The 15,345-nt window shown below is 37.9% G+C and overlaps 1 pseudogene; it reads right to left on the bottom strand.

The window, feature by feature from the left end:
* Positions 1–13,845: 13,845 nt before the first annotated feature.
* Positions 13,846–15,345, bottom strand: part of LOC110305837 — a 9,813-nt pseudogene continuing 8,313 nt past the window's right edge.

The following is a 15,345-nucleotide window of genomic DNA, read 5'->3' as shown; positions in this document are numbered from 1 at the left end:
GCCATTTCTATAGTTTTGAAGGTGCTTGCTCTATATTTCATGTATACTCAGGTTATGTTTATTCACTTTCAGGTCTCTGATGGGGTTGATGAGTAGATTTTTTAGTTTCACAATTAAGCTTAAGGAGGTTAGGATTTAAGAAAATGGTTTTATGTTTAACATAATATTCTTGGGTTTATAGCTGCAAGTTTTGATAAGAAACTTTTAAGTACAGAAGTCTAAACTTACCAAGATCAGATAGATAGTAGAATACTTTGTCCAAGGTTTCCAAATACAAATGGATTGGACATTATGAATGTAATTACTTGATATGTTTTCATAATTATTATATATAGTTTATTAATATAAGAGAAACATTCTTTGGACTAAAAGGAGGAAATATTGTGAATGGTTTTATGTGCTGTATATTTCAGATGTTGATATCTGTGCCCAGAGATCTGGTTGCCGTTCAGACACTGGCATTGTCATGATTATTGGAGCATCTCCTATCTCGATGATGCATAAAGATGGTTTTTCATCATCTCTGATTGGTTAATAAAGTTCTTATCACCCAATAGCTTGGCAAGAGAAGAGAACAGGGCAGGACTTCTGATCCTAGTCAGGGGGTCCCATGCAGAGTTTGAGACAGAGAGAAATAGAAGGGCCAAGAGCATTCAGATGGGCTTAATGATATAATTTTACTTTTCTTATATTTTTTGATACTTACTTTGTGAATATATGGTCAATTTTGTAGAAAGTTCCATGAGGTACAGAGAAGAAGTATTTGTATTTGTATGAAATGTTTTGGAAATATCTGTTAATTCCATTTAGTTTATTATGTGTCTTAGCTCCAGCATTTCTCTTTTTATTTCTTATTTTTCTGGACGATCGGTCTATTGGTGAGAGTGGAATATTGAAGTCTTATACCATCCATGTGTGAGGGTCAATATGTGAATTAAGCTGTAGGAATATTTATTTGTCAAACTTCGGTGCCCTTGTTCTTGGTGCATACATGTCAAATAGTGAAATGACCTCTTGGTCGATTTTCCTTTTGATGAGTATGTATTTTTCTTCCCTATCTCTTCTGATCATTTTTAGTTTGAAGTCTATTTGTTAGATATTAAAATGTCTAGACCAGGTTGTTTCTTAGGTTTGTATGCTTGGAATATATTTTTCTAACCCTTTATCCTGAGGTGTATTTCTCTCTTTGATGATGAGTGTGGTTTGTTGGATGCAGCAGAATATTGGATTCTGTTTTACATCCATTCTATTAGTCTATGCCTTTTATTGTTGAATTGAGACCACTGATGTTGAGAAAGACCAATGACCAGTGATTGATACTTCCTATTATTTTGTTGTTGGTAGTTGTGGTTCTGGTAGTTTTTGTGTGTGTGTGTAAGCATGCATGCATGCATATGTGTGTATATGCATGTAGAAGATAGTTCAAGGGCTTTTCTATTGCCCCTTATATTTCCCAAGTAAATCACACAGAGATCTAGTATATTTATTACCAGCTTCTGGCACTAAGCTAGGCAGGTTCTAAGCAATTCTAACCTGACTATGGTGGCCTGGCCTACTTCCCAACCTACTTTCCATCCATGTGTCCCATTACCTGCCAACTTAGTCTTGCCATGGCTGCTCCTGCTCCATCTGTGTCCTCATGGGTTAAAGCTGTATAGCAACAGCAACAGAAAACTTTGAAAGCTTACAGTATCATGGAAACTGAATAACTCCCTACTGGATGAAAAATAGGTCAAAAAAGAAATTAAAGTACTTTTAGTATTGAATGAAAATTAATACATCACATGCACAAACTTATGGGACACAATAAAAGTGGTACTGAGAAGAAAGTTCGTGAGATCTCATCCTAGAAACTTAACATAGCACCTGAAACTTCTGGGAGAAAATTAAAACAACAACAAAAACTAAAACAAACAAACAAAACAACATTTGTACCTGATAGTAATAGTCCTCAAACTCAGGCCAAAACTAATAGAATAAAAACAAAATAATACAAAGACTCAATGAAACAAAGAGTTGAATCTTTAAGAAAATTATTAAGATTGACAAACATTTACTTAACTAATTAAAAAAGGATATAGAATATCCAACATATTAATATCTGAAACAAAAGGGACATATAACAATAGATAGGGAAGAAATACAGAGAATCATAAGAGGAAACTTTAAAAACCTGTACTCCACCAAGTTGGAAAACCTAAAAGAAATGATAGTTTTCTTGATAGATCCCACTTATCAAAGTTAAATCAAGATCAAATAAGAAATTTAAGAACTATAACCCCTAGTGAAATAGAATTAGTCATTAAAATCTTTCAACCAGCAGGGCAGTGGAGGTGCATGCCTTTAATCCCACTTGGGAGGCAGAGGCAGGAGGATTTCTGAGTTCCAGGACAGCCTCGTCTACAGAGTGAGTTCCAGGACAGCCAGGACTATACAGAGAAACCCTGTCTCAAAAGACCACAAAAAAATAAAAAAAAAAATAAATAAATAAATAAAGGATAGCGGCTGGAGAGATGTCTCATGGGTTAAGAGCACTGACTGTTCTTTTAAAGGCCCTGAGTTCAATTCCCAGCAACCACATAGTGGCTCACAACCATCTGTAATGGGATCTGGTTCACTATTCTGGTATGTCTAAAAACAGCTACAGTGTACTCACTTAAATATAATAAATAGATTTTTTTTAAATCTCCCAACCAATAAAAGCCCAGTATCAAATTATTTTACTACAGAATTACACCAGATTTTTGAAGAAGAGTTTATAATAATGTTCCTTTAATTATTCTATAAAATATAAATAGAAGAAACATTGCCCAATTCATTTTATGAGGTAACAGTTCCCCTGATGCCCAAACCACATAATGACCTACAAAGAAAGAGAAGCACAAATTTCCCTTATGAACATTCATGCAAAAAAAAAAAAAAAACTCAATAAAATATTTGCAAACTGAATTCAAGACTACATAAAAAAGATTTTTCCACCATGATCAAGTAGCCTTCATCCCAGAGATGCAGGGATAGTGCAATATATGAAAATTAATAAATGTTCTACCATATAAACAAACTGAAGGACTAATGATCATCTCATTAGAAGCAGAAAAGTTCTTGGCAAAATCCAATATTCCTTCATGATGAAAGACCAGGAGATATTAGGAATATAAAGTACATACATCAATATAATAAAGACAATTTATAGCAATTCCACTAACATCAGGAACAAGGCAAGTTTGTCCCCTCTCTACATATTCTATTCAATAGAGTACTTGATGTCTTAGATAGAGCAATAAGACAATTGAAGGAGATAAAGGATACACAAATTGGAAAGGAAGAGTTAAAGTTTCTTTATTTGCAAATGATATAAATGACCCTAAAAATTCCACCAGGGTATTCCTTCAATGAAAGTAGCTGGATACAAATTAATTCACAAAATTCAGTAGTCTTTCTGTATACAAATGACAGACTGAGAAAGAAGTTTAAAAAAAAAAACACAAAATTTCAAAATAGCCTCAAATAATGTAAAATATCTTGGGGGTAATTCTAACAAGTCAAATGGAAGACTTGTATGACAAAAATTTCAAGTTTTTGAAGAAAGAAATTGAAAAAGATCAAAAGATGGAAAGATGTCCTATGCTCATGGATCAGCAGGATTAACAGGAAAAATGGACATCCTACCAAAAGCAGTCTACAGATTCAATGCAATCCTCACCAAAATTCAAACACAATTATTCACGTATCTCAAAAGAATATAATACTCAACTTCATTTGGAAACACAAAAATCCCAGGATTACTAAAACAATCTTGAACAAAAAAGGAACTGTGTTTCATTTCCTTGGAGCAGCTGTTCTCAACCTGTGGGCTATGAGCCTGTGGTAGATCACATACCAAAAATCTTCCATATCCAAAATTTACATTACAAATATAACAGCAGCAAAGTTTCTGTTATTTTATGATTGGGGTCACCACAACATGGAGAACTGTATTAAAGGATTGTAGCATTAGGAAACTTGAGAACCTCTGACTTAAAGTAACCAAGGGGAATTTATAGAAAACTTTTGACTAGCATATTATCTTGAGGCCATTCAGAATGGCCATTAACTCTGGCAGGAATCAGTGTAAGGTGAGTGACTTGGGTGAAAGAGCTGTAATTTATGTTTTAACCTCAATCATTCAGTGTTGTTTTGACAACTTTCTATTGTTAAATGTCTTTCTTCAGCAGAGTTCATTTGCAAAAGAGAACCTGAGTGAATCTGTCAGAGCTGAGTTGTCACAGCTTATGACTGTGACAGGAGTGGGAAGTATTCACATCTGTGACAACTGCAAGGAGAGTCAAAGCTACTCACAAAGGCATCAGAACCAATGTACTGCTTAATATTTTGGCGTGACTGTCAGGTGGATTTATGAATTGCTTTTCCTTCAGTCTTTCTCAAGAATCACCCTCATTTTGTTATTCGCTGTTTTAAAAATAAAATCATCCATCCTAGTTCTTAGGGGAAAAAGCCACTGAGCTATTTCCAAGAAGGAAAGACAAAAATCTAAACCCAGCATGTGTACCCAGACCTTTGTATGCTCGCAGAAGAAACTTTCCCTGAACTACATTTTTCTCTAGCTACCCTGGCTCTATTATTGCTAATTTTGTTTTTAAAGGAAGCTATCAGATATTGCCACTTTCTCAGAACTTCTTTGTAGCTGATCTCACTGTGACATGGGCTCCCAACTTCACTACTTAAGTTACCTTTACATGCTAAATCTCAGACATTTACAAGTTGATTATTTGAAGATGTTTGTATTTGACAATGATGTTTACCAGCGTCAGAGTTGGAGTAGAGTAGTCCTGGTCTAACTGCCTTGAGAGGCATGTGTCATAGAGTCTTCAGGCTAGAGTCATGGCCCCTGAGGCATTGTGTACCTTCCAGTGCCTGAGAAACCAAAGCATTCCATCAGAAAGTAGAGTATTCAGTCTTCTTCATTCCCTAGAAGCCAACGAAGCATACAGAAATTTGGCAGAACAATTAGCCTTTGACCTTAATATTGTATACCCTGTATAGCTGGCAAATATAATTGTATCTTGGCAACTACATTTATTTCTTCCTGGAAACTGTCATTATAATTTGTTTCTCATAAATGTTCAAAAAGTCTAATTGCTTGCAATATACTTGTCTCAGCCTCAGTCTTGCTGAGATTCTTCCAACATGGTCCTGGTTTTCATTCCCACTCACAATAACAGAAGAAAATGGTTTGGTAAATAAGCACTGGTTTTTACATTTATCCTTTGGTAAAAACAAATCCAAACAAAACAATCAAAGTGTGAAACTCTTATGTCTAGAGAAATGTAAGAGTCCTTGCTGCCTTTCCATTGGCCATGAGTTCAGGTCTTATCACACATCCTGTATAGCACACACTTGCCTACAAATCCAAAGGACTTGATCCTCTCTTCCAGACTTGATGGGCATGTGCACAAATGTGTATATGCACATAGACACACACAGAGAGACACCCACAGATACACATACTCAAATATAAATAAATCTTTAAAATCGTGAAACTCTTTTCCCATGCTGACTACTCTAAGATGTGGCTTCTGGTCGTTATTGGATACGCTTTCCCCGGCTCAGAGTCTTAAGAGATAATGTTTCTCCAGAGTCCATGGTAGAGTCTCCCTTCTCTCAAGGCAAACACAACTTTGATAATATAGCCAATGACTATATTTCTTAATTCCACAGATGAGAACCCTTTTCTTAGATATCAATATTCATTCTATCCCTAACATGCAGATGTTTGGAGAATAAATGAGCATTGACTGACACTCAATCCACTTTTTCCAGAATTTTTATTATGCACACTCTATCTTCAATACTATTTTATTAAAGTGCTTTAAGAAGTCATATTGAAGACTGATGAGATGACTCAGTAGATCAAGCTGCTTGCTCTCAAGTCTGACAATCTAAGTTCAAAATGTAGAAGGATAGAACCAACTCATGATAGGTGCCCTCTGATCTCCACATCTGCACAAGCAAAATGTTTATACACAAATACATAGATAAAAATAAATAAATAAATAAATTTAGATAAAACTGTAAAAAAAAAATTGCAACAGAATATGGCAAGATGCCAAATCAGATGAAATGACAACACCCATGCAAGCTCTATGAACTGAAAATAGGTGTTCAAGATAGATAAGACTACATAGACACCTGTACAGCTTTTTAGGGCATGGGTTTCACTTTTTCATCCAACATTTAATGAGGTTGCATAACATAGTCCTTATTGTCGCTTTAATATTTAGCACTGTCCTAATCTGAAGAGTGGACTGGCCTTATTTCAGGCTTGGCCTGGGAGTAGCCTAGCATTGAGCATTTTGTAGAATGTGAATGCCCAAAAACTTCCTGGGCAATAGTTAAAAGAAAAACACTGATATGATTGTGCCAGAAGCAGATATTTCTCTCTTGACAAAATGTTTTTATTATCATATAGTCTGACTTTGTGGTCCAAAGAGATTTAGGTATTTGTTTTTCTGAAAATAGACAAGTGCAGAGCAAGCACAGGAAATGTAACTATCTGTCTTACCATGGAGCAATGGATTAAAAGCAGATGTCTAAATAGCAAACCAAATTTTTTCCATATATAGATTCTTAATTACTGCTCTTTTCATAATATTTAGGGAAGAAAATATCTCTTGGTTGGAAGTCTAAATCAGAGTTTCAAATTAGACAAATTCTTAATACTTTAGCTAACTTTAAATACAGCTAAAACACAACTTTCAAGCAAAATGTTTAAAATAAAAATAAAAGGCTAATTTGCATATATTTTATGTGACAGTGCACTACTTCTAAGATGTACCACAAATGAAAAGAAAGACAAAATAGGTGCCTTTGTGTGGTGAGGTATCATCTCACTCCTGTGGTGATACTACTTGATTTATTTTTTCCATTTTGATTAAATGATTAAGGTGTTCTAACTTAGGTACTCATCTTAGATACTGTTTATCTATGGTTTTGACTTTCAGCAAGATCAACCCTTTGTTCAACAGAGATGCTAGTACTGACCAGAGGCACAGGAAAAGAATAAAAAGCTATCTATGCTGTGGTAAGGTCTCCCCTGATTACCTAGCCACAGTCTATGCATAGTTTTGTCAGATAGATCAAGAGGCCTTCCACAGAGATTAGATGCTCATGGACCTATGCTATATGCAACCATTGATTAACTTCATGGTAGCCAGATTACTGGATGACCCACAGCTACATAGCACTTCTTCCATTGGTGGTAAAATGTGACGACTTAGGACATTATAACCCTTGACCTTCCTTCCATGTGGACATATGAGCAACTGGATCTTTGAAGCAATTGGGTTTTACAGAAATATTGCCTCTGAGTTTTATGTCAGACATGGCAGGGAAGATTGTCAAAACCTTCACAAAGAAGCTATATCCTGCATTGCCATTTTTCCATGTGGATGTCATAGGTTACAAGTATTTTACTTGTTAATCATGACACTTTTGTATCTTAGAGCTCATTATTAATTGACAATGGCCTTTTAAAGGAAGCATTTTTCACCTGGAGTCAAATCAATATTCTCTGTGTGAGCAATCTATGTGAGGGGACAGAAGTGGCCCTTCCCATCTTCCCTCCTCCTCTCCCACAAAATGCCTTTCAGCATAAACCAAACTCAAACAAAATGCAGCCATATAGTAAACCTCTATCATTTTATTAATATTTCATACGTTAGAAGAATCAGATAAAAGTTTTATTCTTTTAGTATATAGTAGTTGCCTTCCTTTGCAAATGTCTCTGAAAGTTGCCAACAAATGTTGGTTAGACTTTATTGAATTTCGTTTTTCCGGTCAAACAAAAGAGGTAGGCCTAGAAATGATTTATTCTGAATACAACTTGTTTTTGTCTCCTGAAGGATGACTTAAAAACGTTGCTCATAGTTTCTTGTACAATTCTTAATATTCACAAATCTTGACTAAAATGATTAAGCAAAACAAAATTCATGGCTTGCAGATTTTCTTATGTACAAAATTTAGGGTTGTTTTCAAACTCTAATTACCACATTAATGAAGACAAGTGCCTCACATTTGTTTTAGATGATCAGCACTCCCTTTCTGGTTTATTAATGGAACTCTGCATCTTTCCTCTGAGCCCAGGTCTTCAACAGCACTTATTCATTATACTGGTGCCCATTTTGGTGGCACATCACAGTAACAACATGAAACAAAGTGTCCTCTATTACTTCATTGTGTGTGTTTTATGACTTCAAGTCACATTTCCACTTGAGAATACTCCTTCTGATGTATTTTCACTTTCTTCCATTATAGTTTATAGATCTAATACTTCTAGGTAGAATAGACTACTCTTTAAGAACCAACCAATGCTTCTGTCTGGATTAAAGCTCTAAAATTTTAGATTTTCTATCCCATGTGCATGCTTTCAAATTACTACCCTCTTGAATTTTTTTCATGTGCTACTCCTTCCTTACTGATATAGCATTCTCAGTCCAATGCATACTTCCCATTCTCCTGTCTCAACTTATTAGAAAGGCTTTTCAGCTCCTTTGCACAGTATCTAACTGTATCCCCCAGCTAGTACACTATATTTTTTTGGAGAACAAAGTTGTGTTGTGAGTTGATCTACCTCCAGACCCAACAGATTAAGACAAATTGAAAGAACAAGTATAACCTAACAAAAAGGCATGCTGATCGTATGAACACATGGAAAGAAGACTGGAGTTTTCATGGCATCTGGAAAGGCTTGGGTGCCTGGGGAGTTAGGATTTCTACCTTCCCTCATTAGAGGTAAAAATTGCAAGTCTCCAGGCCCAACTATTTTAGAAACAAACCACTGATACAGGACAGGAAACGGGGAATTCTAGTGATCCATGATGGAGTCTTAGAACATCAGGCTTACTACTGTTGGAAGCTTCAGTGTGACCATGTTTTGGTCCAAAATGAGTATGATGACTGGATAAGCTCTTCACATATAAACAGTGACTGCTCCTGCTCTCCTTTCATTAATTGACCACTTTCCATGCATAGTTTTGTCAGATAGATCAAGTGGCCTTCCACAGATGCTCAAGGACCTATGCTATATTCAGTCATTGAATAACTTCATGGCAATCAGATTACTGGCTGACCCACAGCTACATAAAACTTCTTCCATTGGTGGTAAAACATGATGATTTAGGACATTATAACCTTTGACATTTCTCCCATGTGGTTATTTGAGCAACAGGGTTTTTGAAGCAATTGTGTTTTACAGAAATATTACCTCTGAGTTTTATATCAGACATGGCAGGGAAGACTATCAAAACCTTCACAAAGAAACCATCTCCTCCATAGCAGTTATGGATGCCACAATTCACATTCATTTCACTTGTTAATCAAGGTACTTTTGTATCTTAGACTTCATAATTAATTGACATGGACTTTTTAAAGGGAAGTATTTTTCACCTGGCTTCAAATCAATATTCTCTGTGTGAGCAATCTCTCCAGTTTCATGATGTCTTCCATCCATCAACAATTAAAAGTTTTCATATTCAGACCATGTAAAATGTTTAGAAGTGTAAGATAGTCGCTAAAATACTTAAAATCCTTTAAATAAACTACTGAACAATATAGTATAACTCAACTTTGTAAAGGTACTTCTATATTCAAGACACTACAATGAAATCTGAATATTTTACTGATATCTAAAATGTTTGAAATAGAATAAATAATAATTTTACAATGGAGACAGAGCTGGTTCTAACAAGGCATCTACAAATACATTTACAAAAATAGGAACAAAAAAATCAATATTTTCCCCCAGCATACTTCCTTCTGAGAATATGTGGCTAGGTTAACAGTTAGATCCTTTGTATCGTTTATAAAAAACATCTTCATAATCTGGGCTGAGAACTATCTCAGTCAGTAAACTGAATACTCTGTAGGTGTGAGGATGTGATTATAATACTAACACAATCTTTTTTCAACATTTAACATTTTAACATTAATATTTATGATTTCTTTGACAAACATCTATTTTGTATTCAATGCATGAAAATCTTTCCTTTATCTATTGTATTCTGTTAATGAAGCTTGACTCTGTTGTGCCTGGTGGAGTTCCTAAATTTTTAGCTTCCACATTTTCATCAGTTATTGTTTTCTTTGTTAATTCTATTTCCACTTTCAGGTCCTGAATAGTATGATTCTTTTCCTTCAAATCTTTGTTGGTGTATTCATAAATTTTTAAGGGGTTTATTGGTTTTCTCTTTAAATACCTCTATCATATTCATAAAGCCAATACTATGGTCTTTTACTTGTTTTCAGCTATGTTATAATATTAAGGGCCTACTGGAGTGGGGCTACTGAACACTAATAGAGACATATTGCTCTGATAGGTGCTGATTGTGTTTGTAAGCTTGTGTCTGGACATCTAGGAATGGGAAGAGTATAATTCTAAGTGCTGGTATCTGGCTTTGTCTTTGTTGGGTGGATATTTTCTTCCTTGTTTTTTGTTTCCTTTCTGGATGTTTGGAGACTATGGTGGCTCTGTATTGCCTATAGGGAATTTTTCTGGAGGTCCTGGTGGGTGTGGGCACTAGGCTTTACAGTTAAAAGTTGTTTCAGGGTATTAGGACCTAGAACTTAAGAATGGGGAAGGGCTGGGGGCAGTACAAGAGGGAGAAAAGCAGATCTTCTAAGTTAGTCCCCTGGATATTGGGGCAGAAGGTGAGGAAGGGATACAGCAGAATACCTGCTAACTTGGAGCTGGGAATGAGACTGGGAGCATTTCATTTGGAAGAGCACAGGGAGAAGTGACAGTGAGCAGTTAGCCTAACTGCAGTAGCCTGTGAGTTAGCAGATTATGGGCCTGATGCAACGGAGAACTGGGATAAATCAATCAATGCTAGGAGGGTATACGTTACAAGAGTAACATCTATGTAGTACAATGGAGGTGGGGATAGCAGGTAAAGGGAGGCCTCAGCAGGTAGTCTGCTGCAGAGCTAGAAATGAGACTTGGGGATTGGATTTGAAGGAACTGAGGGAAATACGAAGATCTGGTGTTAGCCTAACTGTATCCAGAGTGGCCTATGGGTTCCCAGGAAATATCTGCTCCAGTTGGGAACTGAGATAAAACAAGTGGTGGAGGATGGATAGGAGGGGATGATCTGTGAGATCCATTAGAGATGGGGTGAGGAAAGCTGCCACAGGTGTTCTTCTGCAGAGCTGGGGAATAGATTGAGGGACTGGATCTGGAGGAATGACAGAAGAGGTAAAGATTCTCAGCCAGCATGTCTGCTTCTCCTGCAGAATTGGTCAGTTGGTTCCCAGAGAAGGCCTGCTGGAGTTTGGAGCTGAGATAGTGCAAAGTGTTCAGACAGTGAGTTTGAGAGGAAAGGATTTTTGAGGTGCAGTGGAAATGAAGGAAGTGGGGAAGGGAGGCTGCAGTAGGTATTCTGTGGCAGTGTTGGGGATGAGACTGGGAGATTATATTTGGAGGAGCAGAAGGAGCAATGTCCCCAATGAAGGAGCTAGAGAAAGTACCCAAGGAGCTGAAGGGGTCTGCAGCACTATAGGAGAAACAACAATATGAACTAACCAGTACCCCCAGAGCTCGTGTCTCTAGCTGCATAAGTTGCAGAGAATGACCTAGTCAGCCATCAGTGGGAGAAGAGGCCCTTGGTCTTGCAAAGATTCTAGGCCCCAGTATAGGGGAATGCCAGGGCCAGGAAGTGGAAGTGGTTGGGTTGGGGAGTAGGGGGAGGGGGGAGAGTATAGGGGATTTTCAGAGAGGAATCTAGGAAAGGGGATAGCATTTAAAATGTAAATGAAGAAAACATCTAATTTAAAAAAAAAAAAAGGAGAGATGAAGATCTACAGTTAATCTAACCGCTTCTGTGATGAAAGTGTTCACTTTGTTCTTAACAAATCCACTTTGCCTAGGAATGTTCACACTACTGCTCTGATGCAGGCAACTTCAGAATTGTACGAGTAAACTTTCCTCCTTCATTGCACAGTAGATTTAGATTTCACTGCAACAGAAGTATATTGGGTTTTGCAAGTAGGACATTGTGCTGTGTTGTCATCATTTTTTGTGCATGTTTTCCAAAGATGGAACTGTGCACTGTTTCAGTTATACATACTTTTGCTGAGGACTCCTCTTCTATTCTTGTTCAATCACTGTACTGATGCACTGCTACAATAATAATCTCATGTGCTCTGCTTTCTTGTAAATCAGTCCCCACTTATGTTACAGTACATCCCAGCATGGTGCAGTGGCATACTAGTGTTCTTGCTGCCTTGAAAGTACTACTGTATTTTGTTCTGAACAAATCAGTTTTACCTAGTAAGGTATTCACTGCTGTACTGAGGCAAGTAACTTCAGTGTTATAAGAATAAAACCAAGTACCTTGTTGCAAGCCAGATTTAGTTTTCACTACAGAAGAAGTAAATTTGTTTTTTGAAAAATGCCGTTAAGCAGTATTTTACTCACTTATGTTTATCTTCTCCAACAATGACACTGTGTACTGCTTCAGTGTCCTGTTGCAGTGATATAATAAGCTCAATTCTGTGGTTTCTTTTTAATAAATCAGCACTTGTGCTCAAGGACATCTCTGTGAGGTCTATAGCTATAGTAAAGTACTTGTTGTAAAACTACTATCATTTTCACTGTGTTCTTAAGAAAACTACTGGAACTAGGAATGTACACACTGCTGTTTGGGTGCAAGCAAAATCAGAGTAGTATGACTAAACTCATCTGCTCCAATTTAGATGGGATTTGAATATTGCTAAAAAAGAAGTACATTGCCATTTATTATTAATTATTATTATTATTATTATTATTATATTTTGCCAATATGCTACTGAATGTGGTTACATTCCCTTGTGCATTTGTTTTCCACAACTGACATTGTATACTGCCTCAGTATCTTTATCTATTATGTGTTCTTGCTTCTCATAAATCAATCACTACTTCAGTTCGAGTACATCTCTGTGTGGTGCACGGCTATGAAAAACTTCTTCCATGGATGCTCACAGTCAGCTATTGGATGGAACACAGGGCCTCCAATGGAGGAGCTAGAGAAAGTACCCAAGGAGCTGAAAGGTCTGTAACCCTATAGGAGGAACGGCAATATGAACTAACCAGTACATTCAGAGCTTAAGTCTTTAGCTGCATTTGTAATACTATGTCCAATTTTCTGAGGAACTGCCAGACTGATTTCCAGAGTGGTTGTACCAGCTTGGAATCCCACCAGCAATGGAGGAGTGTCCCTCTTTCTCCAAATCCTTGCCAGCATCTACTGTAACCTGAATTTTTGATCTTAGCCATTCTGACTGGTGTGAGGTGGAATCTTAGGGTTGTTTTGATTGCATTTCCCTGATGATTAAGGATGTTGAACATTTTTTCAGGTGTTTCTCAGCCATTTGATATTCCTCAGCTGAAAACTCTTTGTTTAGCTCTGTACCCCATTTTTAAATAGGGTTATTTTATTTTCTGAAGTCTGTCTTCTTGAGTTCTTGATATATATTGGATATTAGTCTCCTATCTGATTTAGGATTGGTAAAGATCCTTTCCCAATCTGTTTGTGGCCCTTTTGTTTTATTGACAGTGTCTTCTGCCTTCTAGAAGCTTTGCAATTTTATGAGGTCCCATTTGTCAATTTTTTGATCTTACAGCACAAGCCATTGCTGTTCTATTCAGGAATTTTCCCCCTTTGCCCATATCTTCGAGGCTTTGTCCCACTTTCTCCTCTATAAGTTTCACTGTCTCTGGTTTTATGTGGAGTTCCTTGATCCACTTAGACTTGAGCTTTGTACAAAGAGATAAGAATGGATCAATTTGCATTTTTTTAAATGTTTTTTGTTTTTAATTGTTCTTTGGTGAGGGAAAATTCCCACATGTCTAGGAACTGTCTTGAGTAGTCAGCTGTTCATCCTTGTTTCCTGGGCTGTCTATTAGAAGAAGTAATTTCAGCATTTCCTCCGGAGGTCTGGCGCTTCCTGGTGTTGGCTTTACCCTCCTCTCTGGTGACACCCAAGCAGCCCATGAGCTCCTGCATGGTGATGGACTTGTCATTGTTCATGTTGCAGTACTCCACAAACTTCTTCAAACACTTCTTGGGCTTGGATTTCTTTCGCAGGAACCTCTTAAAGGGTTTGATCTCCTTCTTGCCAATGTCTCCACTAGAGTTCTTATCAAGCAGCTTGAAGTACCAATGCACAACCCTCTCCTCCAGGGTGTGGCTGGGGTCTGGCTCTGACAGCCTACCAGAAGAGGAAGAGTGGTCAGAGACTGCATGAACCATGTCTGTGGAGAGAGCATCCAGGACACTTATCAGAAACTCGTGCTTTTTGGCACCAGGACAACCCTTCAGTGGCCTGTTCTTGTACAGGTCCCGGGCCTTCGCTGGCTGAGCTCAGGCTGTGTTATCACACTTAGGTTGCTCATACCTTGTGGAGGTCCCAGGAATGGGCTACCCATTGTCCACTAGCACACACCAGCAGTATCCAGTGGATGGATGGCATTGTACTGGCTTGTAGAGGCCATCATGTGCACACTCGGGAATCACTAATATTGTCATTCTTGGACTGTTTGGCTTCCTCAAGAGCTGACGGAGGATGCTGAATATTTATTGGTCTTGTTCTGCCGACTCTTAACTTGCTCGGTCCAGAGTGTAGGGTAGCATGAGGCAATATCTTCTTCATCTCCTTGGGGCTGAGTCTCCAATGCTGGGGCTGCAGCATCATCGGCTTTCCCTGCTCCTTTCCGATGCAGCAGCTTTTCATTTATTGAACCGGGGAACCTGAATGTCTTGTGGGCCACAGGGGTGCCACTTATGGGTTTTCCATTTGGTGTAGCACACCAACAGTATCCTGTGTAGCTGTGACACTGGACCTGACTATAGGTGCCGTCATCATTGCATTCTGGAATGAACACTTGCTCAAACTCCTTCCGGGCCTGCTCCTGGGTGTACTTCCTCTCAGCCACATACCTGGACACATCAGATGCACCAGCTTCAGCACAGGAGCTCTGGAGACACGGGTGACTGCTCCTGTCTTTGCCTCCGCAAAACAGGGATTACGATCATACGCTGTTATTGCTAACTCTTTTTTTTTTAAATTAGGTATTTTCTTCATTTACATTTCCAATGCTATCCCAAAAGTCCCCCATTCCCTCCCCTCCCCTACTCCCCTACCTACCCACTCCCACTTCTTGGCCCTGGCATTCCCCTGTACTGAGGCATATAAAGTATGCAAGACCAATGGGCCTCTCTTTCCACNGATGNCCNACTAGGTCAACTTCTGATACATATGCAGCTAGAGACACGAGCTCCGGGGGGTACTGGTTAGTTCATATTGTTGTTACAC

This window comes from Mus caroli, chromosome 2 (genome assembly GCF_900094665.2).
Source record: "Mus caroli chromosome 2, CAROLI_EIJ_v1.1, whole genome shotgun sequence".
Classification (NCBI taxonomy): Eukaryota; Metazoa; Chordata; class Mammalia; order Rodentia; family Muridae; genus Mus; species Mus caroli.
The sequence above is the reverse complement of the archived record's forward strand: the minus strand, read 5'-3'. Positions and strand labels throughout refer to the sequence as shown.